We start from the raw sequence: 13116 nt of genomic DNA on the forward strand, positions 1-13116 counted from the left end.
TTTATTTTAATTGAATATTTGAATAAATGATTACTAATGACTAACAATTTTGTTTATAATTTATGAGTATAATATTTTGGGGTAAGAAAGGCACTGTCGTTTATTTTGCACCCCATCGTTTCTTTTTTAATATTCTTGACTTTAAACTAATTAAAGTGAACAATTAAAGTTTTATTGTAATTGAAAATTTAAATAAATGATTACTAATATATAACAAGTTTGTTTATAATGCATACGTATAATATTTTGGGTATGAAAGGCACTATCGTTTATTTTGCGCCCGTCGTTTATTTTTTTATTTTCTTGACTTTGAAATAATTAAAGAGAACAATTAAACTTTTATTTTAATGAAATATTTGAATAAATGATTACAAATATATAACAATTTTGTTTATAATATATAAGTGTGATATTTTAGGGTAAGCAAGACACTATAATTTATTTTGGACTCATTGTTTTTTTTTAATGTTCTTCGCTTTAAACTAATTAAAGTGAACCATTAAAATTTTATTTTAATTGAATATTTAAATAAATAATTACTAATAAATAACAATTTTCTTTACAGAGTATAAGTATAATATTTTGGGTAAGAAAGGCACTGTCGTTTATTTCGCGCCCCATCGTTTCTTTTTTAATGTTCTTGACTTTAAACTAATTAAAGTAAACAATTAAAATTTTATTTTAATTGAATATTTGAATAAATGATTATTAATGAATAACAATTTTGCTTATAATATATGAGTATAATATTTTGGGGTAAGAAAAACATTATCGTTTATTTTGCTCCCCATGGTTTCTTTTTTAATGTTCTTGACATTAAACTAATTAAACAAGTTTTATTTTAATTAAATATTTAAATAAATAATTACTAATAATTATTATATTTTGTGTAAAATATATGACTATGATATTTTGTTGTAAGAAAGGCACTGCCGTTTATTTTACGCCCATCATTTCTTTTTTAATGTTCAGGCACTGTCGTTTATTTTGCGCCCTATCGTTTCTTTTTCAATGTCCTTGGCTTTAAACTAATTAAAGTGAACAATTAAAGTTTTATTTTGATTCAACTTTTAAATAAATGATTACTAATATATAACAAGTTTGTTTAAAATATATAAGTATAAGATTTTGGGATAAGAAAGGCACTTTATTTGTTTTGCGCCACATTATTTCTTTTTTAATGTTCTTGACTTTAAAATAATTAAAGTTAACAATTAAACTTTTATTTTAATTAAATATTTGAATAAATGATTTCTAATATATAACAAATTTGTTTATAATGTATAAGTGTGATATTTTAGGGTAAGCAAGGCAGCGTCATTTATTTTGGACCAATCGTTTCTTTTTTAATGTTCTTGACTTTAAGCTAATTCAAGTGAAAATTTAAATTTTATTTTAATTGAACATTTGATTAAATGATTACTAATAGATAACAAATTTGTTTACAATGTATAAGTATAATATTTTAGGGTAAGAAAAGCACTATCGTTTATTTTGGTCCCATCGTTTCGTTTTTAATAGATAACATTTGATAAAAGCACATGAAGAGCCGCACGCTTCCCCCTTTGGACTCTTCTCCTATTCGGCGCACACCTCCCTTCACTCCAAGTCGCCGGCCATTCTTCTCTTCTCCTTCTCTTTCTTTTATTTTGTATTTTGTTTCAGCCATGAGTGGCTGAAACCCTTTTTCTAGTTGAATATTAGGTGAAACTTTAGTTGTTTTATGGATTAGGAGATTTGAACATACATTGTTTATCTTTTGTTTTTCAATATTTATGCAATTTCATGCTTAATTCCATTGTTACTTTGTGGTTTAGATCAATAAGGCTAATTGATTCTTGATTGCAAGGTAATAATTTGTTAGTTTGTGATAGAACCAAATTTAGACCATTTTATCATTTTGTTATTAATGTTAATTTACACTTTTTCTGCTTAATTCTGTGGTTTTGATTTTATTTTGCAGAAAATGGTGTAAAGAGGTAATTTGGTGAAAATGCTCTTAAAACTGCCTAAAAAGGGACAAAGGAGAACAAGTTTGTTGCCCAAGTCAAGTTGCAGCTGAAGTGAAGATAAATAGGGAAAGTGGTAAATAAGAAAAGTACATTCAGCAGAGTAATTTGAAATTCAAATTTCAAATCTTTAAGAAATCTTTCCCTTATTCAAGAAGCCAAATCTCAAGAAGATGCACATTCAAAATTCAGAATTCAAAATTCAGCTTGTTTAGGAAGCCAAACCTCAAGAAGACATACTTGCCCCCCAAGTCATCAAGACATACTTGCCCCCTAAGTAATCAAGACATACTTGCCTCCCAAGTAATCAAGATTCAAAATTCAAAATTCAAAAGAAGGCTCTACCTCATAAAGGAGACCTAGGGCAACACTTTCAACTATAAAAAGACATATAAGGAGCCTCCCAATGCCTTTTCTATACTCCCTTGGACACACATTTGGGATTGCAAGTGGCACCATCTCTTCTTCTTTCTTTCTTTATTTTTGGGTTTTGTTTAAGCCATAAGTGGCTGAAACTTTTTTTTTCTAGTTGAAGATTAGGTGAAACTTTGGTTGTTTTATGGATTGGGAGATCTGAACATACATTGTTTATCTTTTGTTTTTCAATATTTATGTAATTTCATGCTTAATTCCATTGTTACTTTGTGGTTTAGATCAATAGGGCCAATTGATTCTTGATTGCAAGGTAATAATCTGTTAGTTTGGATAGTTTTAAGTCCGTAATTGCTTGAATTATTCAAACACAAGTAACTCTTGGTGTAAAAACTAAGGAAATTGCATGATCTAGCAATATCACCATGCGTTTGGGTAGCTAGAATTAGGTCTCTCTATTTCTTAATGCAATTGATAGTTGTTAGATGCCAAAGGCCCAATGATGTTCCTTGGCAACTTGTTGATTAGTGATTAGTTAGAGGACGTTTCCTAATTAATTTATGCTTAAGGAGGGATATGGTGGTGAGAAGCGTCTTCCACCTCCATAACTAATTTATTGAATCAAGTAAAAGAACCTAAGTGTCAATGATTAATCCCAACAACTAAAGTGGATCCAATTCTTCAACTAGAGCTTTTCTCATTATTGAGTTTCTTTACTTTAATTATTTGCTTTACTTTATTGCTTTCAGTATTAGTTTAATTCAATCAATCTCAAAACCCCCCTTTTTATTTTACTTTCAGTTTATTTACTTGGTCTTGATAAGGAAAATAGGTAAGTATCAATTCCCTGTGGATTCGATCCTTTTGCCACTATCTACAGTTGTAAAATTGTTGATAACCAAAAAGGTTATTTTTTACTAGCTTCGATAACCGAACAGTCAAAAATTGGCGCTGTTGCCGGAGAATTGATTTAACTAATTTATTTTTCTTTCATGACTAGGACTGGACGCAAAGAAACTCTACCTTATGATCCAGAAATTGAGCGTACAATCAGGCGACTTGGGAAGCAAGCCACCACCGAATCTGCCCCCAAGGAATCAGCAATCGCAGACTCAGAGTGCAACCCTTCTGAACTTGACCAAACAGCAGCAGAGATGGCTAAAATCAATGTACAACCTGCTGCACATACTGAACCTGCTGTCCATGATGAACTCATACCAGAAAATCCAGCAATGAGGCCACCAATGCCAAGAGAAAGAACATTGAGAGAGTTGACAGCCCCTTTAGGCGATCAAGCACCTCTCTGCATCATCTATCTGCCATTGACAGCCCCTTTTGAGCTCAAAACAGGTTTGATACATCTACTACCTAAGTTCAGAGGTTTGGAGAATGAAAATCCACATAAGCACTTGAAAGAATTTCATATAGTATGTTCATCCATGAGGCCGCAAGGTATATTTGAAAAGCATGTAAAACTGAGAGCATTCCCATTCTCACTTGATGATTATACTAAAGATTGGTTATTTTACCTACCACCCAGATCGATCACTTATTGGGATGGTATGGTTAGAGCTTTTCTGAATAAATATTTCTGAACTTCTAAAGCCATAGGCATAAGAAGAGAGATTAGTGGCATTAAGCAAAAAGAGACTGAGGATTTGCATGATTATTGGGAAAGATTTAAGAGATTGTGCACAAGCTGTCCTCAATATGACATTTCAGATAAATCACTTATAGAATTCTTCTATGGAGGTTTGCTACCATCCGAAAGGAAGTTCATTGATGTAGCATGTAGAGGTTCAATTGAATATAGAACACCTTAAGCAATTAGAGAGTTGATTTCAACACTTGCAGCAGCATCTAGACAATATGGAGATGAAAAGTAGCTACAAAGAGGAATCAATAAGGTAAGTACATCTGTTCTCACTTCTCAAATTTCTGAACTAACCTCTGCTGTGAGAAGTCTTGTCATAGGTCAAGCTCAACAAGCTCAAAAACTTCAGCAAATTAGACAATATGGGATATGTACACATGTGGGACACCCAATTGATCAATGTCCTACACTTCAAGAGGATGACCAGCAAGTAAATACAATTGGAGGATTCAATAGCCAGCCAAGACATGATCCCTACTCTAACACCTATAATCCAGGTTGGAGGGACCATCTGAAATTCAGCTATGCTAGGGCTAACAACTATCAAAATTATCAAATAAGTCTAGCCTAAGTAGCACCTCAAAAGTCCAATATGCACCTTGAGGAGATGATGAAGTCATTGGCAAATTCTGTGTAAAGTCTCCAACAACAAATGAGTCAAATAGCCACCTCAGTGAGCAAGCTTGAATCCCAAGGTAAGTTACCTTCCCAAACCGAAGCTAATCCCAAGCAAAATATAAGTGCTATCATGCTAAGAAGTGAAAAGGAGCTTCAAGATGTCAAGGCTGATGATGGAAGTTCACAAGTGCAAAGACAAGCTGCTAAAGAAAAATAGCCAGAAAATTGTTTGTCCAAACAGACTGGGCAAACAGCACTAGTACACCAACATAATACAAATCAGCAATTAAGTTTCAAGATTCCACCTCCCTTTCTAAAAAGGTTTGAAAAATCACAAAAAGAAAAAGAAGAAAGAGAGATCCTTGAAACCTTCAGGAAAGTGGAGATCAACATACCATTGCTTGACGCTGTGAAACAAATTCCAAGGTATGCAAAATTCTTGAAAGAACTGTGCACTAACCGAAGAAAGATTGCTGAAAAATAAAAAGTAAGTGTGGGATAAGTTGTGACAGTTGTCATAAAGAGAGAACTCCTAGCCAAGTGCAAATATAGAGGGATGTTTGCTATCTCTTGCAAAATTGGCAATGTGGGCATCAAAAAGGCCATGCGTGACTTAGGTGCATCAATTAATGTTATGCCTCTTTCTATTTATAATTCTTTGAATGCAGGTGCACTTAAAGACACTAGAGTGGTCATTCAATTGGCTGGCAGATCTGTAGTATATCCAAAAGGAGTTCTAGAAGATGTTCTAGTGCAAGTAGATCAACTTGTTTTTCCAGTAGATTTCTATATGATTGATATGGAGGAAGACAATAGCAACACTACTTCAGACATTCTACTTGGACGACCTTTCTTGAGCACAACCAAAACTAAGATAGATGTGAATGATGGCACATTGACCATGGAATTTGAAGGGGAAGTAATAAAATTTAATGTTTATGATGCCATGAAATATCCCCATGACATGTCCCTTGTTTATGGTTTAGATATCATTGATTGTTTGAGCCAAGAAGTTTTTGATATGAATTAAGATGATATGTTAAACAATGACTTTTGTAGGGAAGCTAGCCAAAAAGATGAGCAGGGGCATCACAGAGACCAAATGGCATCCTTCTAAATGCACAAGTGCCAAAAGGACAAGTAAAGATGGTCTTCTCTTGGTCTTCTGGAGCTACTGGAATCTGATAAAAACCTAAAAAACCATCAAGACAACAATAGTGAGACTTACCTGCAAGCCTTTCCAGCATCTAATCAATGAAAGGTAGTGGAAAGTGGTCTTTCCTTGTGGCTGCATTCAGCTTCCTATAGTCCATGAATACTCTCCACCCATTCTGAACTCTAATTGGAACAAGTTCTCCTTCAGCATTTGAGACAATGGTGATCCCAGTTTTCTTTGGGACTGCATGTACAGGGCTTACCCATTTGCTATCAGAGATTGGGTAGATGATACTTGCATCCGAAAGCTTGACTATATCTTTTTTCACCACTTCCATCATAGGTGGATTCAATCTTCTTTGAGCATCTTTGACTGGCTTGCATTCCTCCTCCATGTGTATTTTATGCATGCATGTAGTAGGGGAGATGCCTTTTATGTCATCTATGGTCCACCCTATGGCTCCCTTGTCCTTCTTCAGTACTCTCAGGAGGCTTTCTTCTTCAGTCTAGCTCAATTGATTGGACACTATCACTTGATGTGTCTTTTCAGCTCCCAAGTACACATATTTCAAGTGGTCTGGAAGAGACTTCAGATCTGGTTTTGAGATTTTCTGACCTGTATTCTGCTGCTTGGGGGGACAAGTGTCTGTCTGAGTGGGATGTTTGGATGAACTGGTTTCAGCTTTCTCCTTGTAACGACCCCAAAATGGACCGTCACCGGCGCTAGGATTCAGGTCGGCTTAAGGCCGCCAGAACCCGTAGCAAGCCTGCTATACTCTCTGTGTACCTGTAAAACTCATACATGATCATACATTTTCTGTGAAAAATAAAAACTCTTTTCTCTGTACCAAGGCTTAACCTGTGCATGCACTATCTCTGTACTCTGTACTCTGTACTCTGTACCCCTGACTAGAGCTTGCTCTAGATGGGTTAACTCATACCTGTTAAGCCTGGTTTTTCACATACAGTAAAACATATATACATATCCAGATCATGTACAAAACATACATCACTAAGTCAAGCACATTTCTAACTTTAGACACACAATTATTACATCTCTTTAATATTACATGTCCACTCTAGGCTATTACAAATCTCTTTACTCTTTCCGTACGCTGCTGGACTGTCCCTGTACACTGTACACTGAACCTGCAAAACTGGGGTTAAGGGAGTGGGATGAGCTCTATAGCCCAGTGAGTAGAACAATAAAACAAGTCATTCAAATATGATCTCATGGAATGCGTCATAACACAGACAATTCACATCAAGAGTAAACCTGTCACCACATAGTCCCAGTAACTCTGTGCCAGGGCATAGAATCGAGCACCTGGTCTTCCTGTCATATATGTATATGTGTATATAACACCTCTGTACTTACCATTGCCAGGGCGTAGTCAAAGGCTCCTGGTCTTTACTATACCTGCCAGGGCGTAGTCAAAGGCTCCTGGACTTCCTGTCTGAGACTATTGGATCATTCAGCATTCACCCACATTAACAAATAACTATGCAATGCACCATATTCGTGGATACTAATGCACTCAACCTAGTGCATATTCATGATGCATGAGATATGCTAAAACATTCCATTGTGCAATTAAAAGAGTTAAGTTTAGTTCCACTCACCTCTGGCTAACTGGACTGACTCTGCAGGCTCTGAAACTCTGGAGCAGTACTCACTGCTGCTCTCTCTGGTTCCTCTGGTCTGTACCTATACAGATGGACGCAAATGAGGGACCAAACTAGCTTATGAACAACTCTCATAAACTCCCCAAGAAACTCCTTAAACTCACTCAACTATCCATGCAAAGCATGCAAAAGAAGGCTGGACAGAACACTTTCGGCGGCAGGTTTAGCGGCCGAAAGTCCTCTCCAGAGACGAAACTCAAGCACCTTCGGCGGCCGAACTTCCACTTTCGGCTGCCGAACCCTTTCGGGGGCAAGTTTCGGGGGCCAAAAGGCACTCCAGAGACGAAAGTCTCTAACCTTCGGCTGCACCTTCGGCGGCCGAACTTCCCTCCAGAGCCGAAAGTTCAAAAGCTCGGGGGCAAGCTTGGGCAGCCGAAACCACCTCCTCACACCTCCTCAGGGGTTCGGCGGCCGAATGTACCTTCGGCTGCCGAACCTGAGTTCATCAGCAGGGCAGAAACTTGCCCTGCCTCTCACCAAATGCACAAAACCCTCTCCAACTCAAACACCTCACTTCCTCCACTTGCATACACTCATGTATATGCTCAAAGGGGTCAAAAACTAGCTAACAACCCCAAACACACAACACAAACAACACAAAAACAAGCTGTACACATAAAATCATCAAAAACTCTCAACTAACCCTATTCATGCAACTCTCTCCATCAAACTCCATAAAACCTTCAGAAAACATAAAAACAAGCTCAGGATCTTCACTTACCTCGTGAAAACAAGTAGATGAAGGATCCTAACGTGGAGTTTTGGAGCAACTTGTCTTCAAACGCTCCAAACTTCAAAACTTTGAGTTTTTAGCTTAAAACCTTCAAAAGATCATAAAAACTAACCAAATCTTTGCATGATTGAAGGAAAACATGAAAGAATACTCACAAAGGACAGGGTTTCACCTCAGAAGACAAAAGAAACGGTGCTCTGACCGCTTCAACCGACTGAGGGCCATTTATAGGTGGCTGGCCAGACCACCTTCGGCGGCCACACGTGAAACCGAAAGCCATGCATGTTCGGCGGCCGAACCTCAGCTTCGGCGGTCGAACCTGGCTTTTCTGCCTTGGTTCATTTCACTCAACTCAGTTCCTTATACTTTAACACTATAAAACATACCAAAGCATGGTAGAAAAACATAAATCTAACCCTTCTAGAGACTTCCGACATCCCGGACTCCACCGGAAAGTAGAATTCTGATGCCGGACTCCAGCCGGGTATTACACTCCTTCTGCCCAAGGCCTATCTGCGTTGAAGAGCTGGAAGAGTCGACTTGCGATCCTGACTGAAGTGGTGCCTCGGCTTCCTGCAATCCAAGCTGAAGAGTGCCTTTCAGTTCTTGTTCTCCTTGCATTTGGATGCAACTCACCTGTTGATTGCTGCAGACTATTTCTTTCAGTTCTGGCTCTTTTTGGCTCTCATTCTTGCAAAGGTCATTGTTTAGTATATCATCTTGATTCATATCAAAAGTCTCCTGGCCCAAACAATCAATGATATCTAAACCATAAACAGGGGACATATCATGGGATATTTCATAGTATCATAAACATTAAACTTAATAACTTCCCCTTCAAATTCCATAGTGAGTGCACATCTATCTTAGTCCTGGCTGTATTTGAGAAAGGACGTCCAAGTAGGATTTCTGAAGTAGTGTTACCATTGTCCTCCTTTGTATCAATCACACAAAAGTCTGCTGGAAAGACAGGTTCATCTACTTGTACTAGAACATCTTCTAGAACTCCTTTTGGATGCACCACAGATCTGTCAGCCAACTGAATCACTACTCTTGTGTCTTTCAGTGCACTTGCATTCAAAGAATTATAAATAGCAAGAGGCATAACATTAATGGATGCACCTAGATCACACATAGCTCTCTTTATCCCAACATTGCCAATTTTGCAAGAAATAGCAAACATTCCTTTATCTTTGCATTTAGTTGGCAGTTCTCTTTTTATCATAGCAGTTACAACCTCACTTACACTTACTTTTTCTCTCTCAGCAAGCTTCCTTCTGTTGGTACACAGTTCTTTCAGAAATTTTGCGTACCTGGGGATTTGTTTCACAGTATCTAACAGAGGTATATTGATTTTCACTTTTCTGAAGGTGTCAAGGATCTCCTTTTCTTCTTTTTCTTTTTGTGTCCTTTCAAATCTTTTTGGAAAATGAGGTGGAATTTTGAAACTTACCTGTTGATTTGCATTTGGCTGTTGAACCGGTTTGGCTTGCTCTTTTGACTTTGAGAGGTGGTGCACCGGTTGGTCTTCTGGAACACTTTGTTCTTGTGCCCTTGGGTCTTCTTCATCAGATTTGGTATCTTGGAGCTCTTTCCCACTTCTTAATGTGATAGCACTCACATTCTGTCTAGGATTAGTTTCAGTTTGGGAAGGTATCTTACCTTGGGATTCAAACTTGCTCATAGATTTGGCCATCTGTCCCACCTGTTGTTGGAGAGTTTGCATAGAGTTTGCCAAAGTCTCTATCATCTTCTCAAGGTGCTGGTTGGAACTTGGAGGTGCTGGTTGGGCTTGATTTCTTTGATAATTCTGATAGCTCTGATTGTTGTTAGCCCTTCCATAGCTGAAATCGGGGTGGTATCTCCAACCTGGATTGTAGGTGTTAGAATAGGGATCATGTCTCACCTGGATAGATGTGTTGAGTATGAGTTCGGAGGGTTTTGGGAGGCTAGATGTGAGAGGTGAATCGGGTTCTGCAATTCTGGAGAACCCAGGTTCGGCTGCCGAAGCCATGTTCGGCTGCCAAACCTGCCTGGGGAGGCAGCTTTAGGCCGCCTAAACTCGCCCCCGAAAGTTGGACTTTCGGCTCTGGAGGAGAGTTTCGGCTGCCGAACCTGCCCCCGAAGGTTGGTGACTTTCGGCCACCAAACCCTGCCCCCGAAAGTGCTTGACTTTCGGCTCTGGAGGGACCTTCGGCCGCCAAACCTGCCGCCGAAAGTCCCCTGCCCAACCTTCCTTTGCCTATTTTTTCCATGCATGTTTATGATGTTTTAGGGGGTTTTTTGGGGAGATGTTATGAGTCATGTTAGAGTATGTTTGGTCCCTCATTTGAGTCCATCTATGTAGGATCAGACCTGAGGAACCGAGGTGATCAGCAGTGAGATAGCTGCTTCAGAGTTAGTTCAGAGTCAGCCAGAGGTGATTAGAACTAAACTAATCTTTTATTTCGAAGAATCAAATGTTTTAAGCATGTTCATGCATCATGATATATAATAGGTTGTTTGCATTAGAATTCACGAATATGACGCATCGCATTATTCATTGTGGGTGTGGATGGACAACAGGACGACCCATTAGCCCTCTAGATATTATGTTATGTAACAGAAGTCCTGAGGAGCCCCATCGAGGGCCGGGCACAAAGCTTATGTATGTAATAGAAGTCCTGAGGAGCTCCACCGAGGGCCGGGCACAGAGTAGAGGGATTTTTGGGTCAGTCTATCCGTGATGTGATTTGTCTGTGATGTGATGCATTTCATGAAAGCATATGTTTATTAAATTGTTTTTACTGTTCTACTCACTGAGCTTTTGTAGCTCACCCCTCTCCCCTAACCCTCAGGTTTGCAGGTTCAGGATAGACCGAGAAGTCATCAAGGTTGAAGGTTGTGTTAAGTGTAATAGTTTTAGTAGTGGACATGTAATGCAAAATGGTATAATGTAATGTAATGTAGAGAAATGTTTCATGGTTTAGTATTGTGCTTGGCCCTATCAGTAGTGGTAATCCCTTTTTGTACATGATCTATATGAAATGTTTTAATAATGAGAAATGTTGAACCAAGCTTGATGCATATTATGTTGACCCACTAGAGCATTTGATGAGGGCTCTAGTATGGGGTTTTTATGTATACAGTTTTAGTGCATGCACAGGTCAAGCTTGATATGTGAAAAGTTTAAAATTTTTATACAACAGTATGACTATGTATGGGATTTTATCAGGTATACAGGATGTATGTTAGGCTTGCTACGGGTTCTGGCAACCTTAAGTCGATTTGAATCCTAGCGCCGGTAGCGGTCTGGTTTCCGGGTCGTTACAATTTCTCTTGGCATTGGGGCCCTCATGGCTAGATTTTCTTGTATTAATTCATCATGGACAACATGTCCAGCATGGACAGTATGTTGTGCCACGTTTTCAGCCATCTCTGTGGCTTGGTGGTGTGATAGAGCCAAATTTAGACCCATTTTCCATATTAATATTTATGTTAATTTACACATTTTCTACCTAATTTTGTGGTTTTAACCTTATTTTGCAGAAAATGGAGTAAAATGGTAATTTGGCAAAAATGGCCTTAAATCTGCCCAAAAGAGAGCAAAATTGCACAAGCATGGTTTGCCCAAACCAAAGTTGAAGCTGAAATGGAAGAGGAACAATCTTCTGTTTGCCCAGTCTGTTAGTTGAAGCTGAAATGGAAGAGGAACAATCTGCTGTTTGACCAGACTGTTTGCCCAAACAGACTGGGCAAACAGACCAGCAGGGCAGAAGCATATCACAGACAACTGGAAAACCAGACTGTTTGCCCGAGCTGTTTGCCCAAACAACCCGGGCAAAACAGCACCAGCAACCAGCAGACAGAAAATTGCGAGAAAATCAAAATTCAAATGCTCAAGAAGTGTTTTTCCTCCCAAATACGTGTGGACAGCTCAGCAAACCCTAGAGACACCTCAGCACTCAATCCCAGATATTTAGGAAGACAAATCTCATCAAAATACAATTATCTTCCAAGAATTCAACTCCAATTGGGAAAAGGAGTCCCAACTCAACAAGGAAACCCTAGGGCGGCCTCTTCAGCTATAAAAGGGCACGCAAACCATCAGATCAATCATCTTTGGATCATCATACATCCTCGACAGAAGCTGCACCAGCAGCCGCACCACACCAGCAGGCCAATTGGCCCCTTTTTCTCCTTCTTTTTGCTTTCTTTCTTTTCTTTTATGTTAGTTTCAGCCATGAGTGGCTGAAACCCTTTTTCTAGTTGAAGAATAAGGTGAAACTTAGGTTGTTTATGGATTGGGAGATCTGAACCTTTATGTTATTCTTTTATTAATCAGTATTTATGCAATTTTGTGCTTAATTCATTGTTGCTTTGTTGTTTTGATCAAATTGGCCACTTGATTCTTGATTGCAAAGTAATTCTTTGTTAGTTTGGATAATTTTTAGTCCGTAATTGCTGGAATTATTCAAACACAAGTAACCGTTGGTGTAAAAACCTAGGAAATTGCATAATCTAGCAATATCACCATACGTTTGGGTAGCTAGAATTAGGTCTCTCTATTTCTTAATGCAATTAACAGTTGTTAGATGCCAAAGGCCCAAGGACGTTCCTTGGCAACTTGTTGATTAGTGATTAATTAGAGGACGTTCCCTAATTAATCTATGCTTAAGGAGGGATATGGTTGGTGAGAAGCGTCTTCCACCTCCATAACTAATTTATTGAGTTAAATAAGAGAATATAAGTTTCAATGATCAATCCCAACAACTAAAGTGGATCCAACTCTTCAACTAGGCCTTTCTCATTATTGAATTTCTCTACTTTAATTATTTGCTTTTCTCTATTGCTTTCAATATTAGTTTAGTTTATCAAACCTCAAAACCCCCATTTTACTTTTATTGTTT

The sequence above is a fragment of the Manihot esculenta genome, chromosome 4 (genome assembly GCF_001659605.2).
Source record: "Manihot esculenta cultivar AM560-2 chromosome 4, M.esculenta_v8, whole genome shotgun sequence".
In the NCBI taxonomy this organism is placed as follows: domain Eukaryota; kingdom Viridiplantae; phylum Streptophyta; class Magnoliopsida; order Malpighiales; family Euphorbiaceae; genus Manihot; species Manihot esculenta.